This window comes from Leopardus geoffroyi, chromosome X, assembly GCF_018350155.1.
Source record: "Leopardus geoffroyi isolate Oge1 chromosome X, O.geoffroyi_Oge1_pat1.0, whole genome shotgun sequence".
In the NCBI taxonomy this organism is placed as follows: domain Eukaryota; kingdom Metazoa; phylum Chordata; class Mammalia; order Carnivora; family Felidae; genus Leopardus; species Leopardus geoffroyi.
In genome coordinates this window covers 48,019,701-48,020,065 of record NC_059343.1, presented here as the reverse complement: position 1 = coordinate 48,020,065, position 365 = coordinate 48,019,701, and positions in this window count along the sequence as shown.

Below are 365 nucleotides of genomic sequence, written 5' to 3'. Positions count from 1 at the left end.
TGCTATGAAGGCAAAACAACTCTTAATAAATTTAAGAAAATTGAAATCTAACCTGCATCTATCCAACTACGTTATGAAAATATAAATCAATGACAAAAAATAAAACTGGAAAAAAACCCACAAACATATGAAGGCTAAACTACATGCTACTAAACAACAAATGGATCAATAAAAAAATCAAAGAAGAAATAAAAAAATACAAGAAGAAAAAAGAAAACAGTAACAAAACAATCCAAATTTTTTCGATGCAGCAAAAACAGTTCTAAGGTGGAAATATATAGCAATGCAGACCTCATCAAGAAACAAGAAATGTTTACAATTGCTGGGAATATGGTAAAGTAAAAGGAACCTAAGTTCACCTCGTC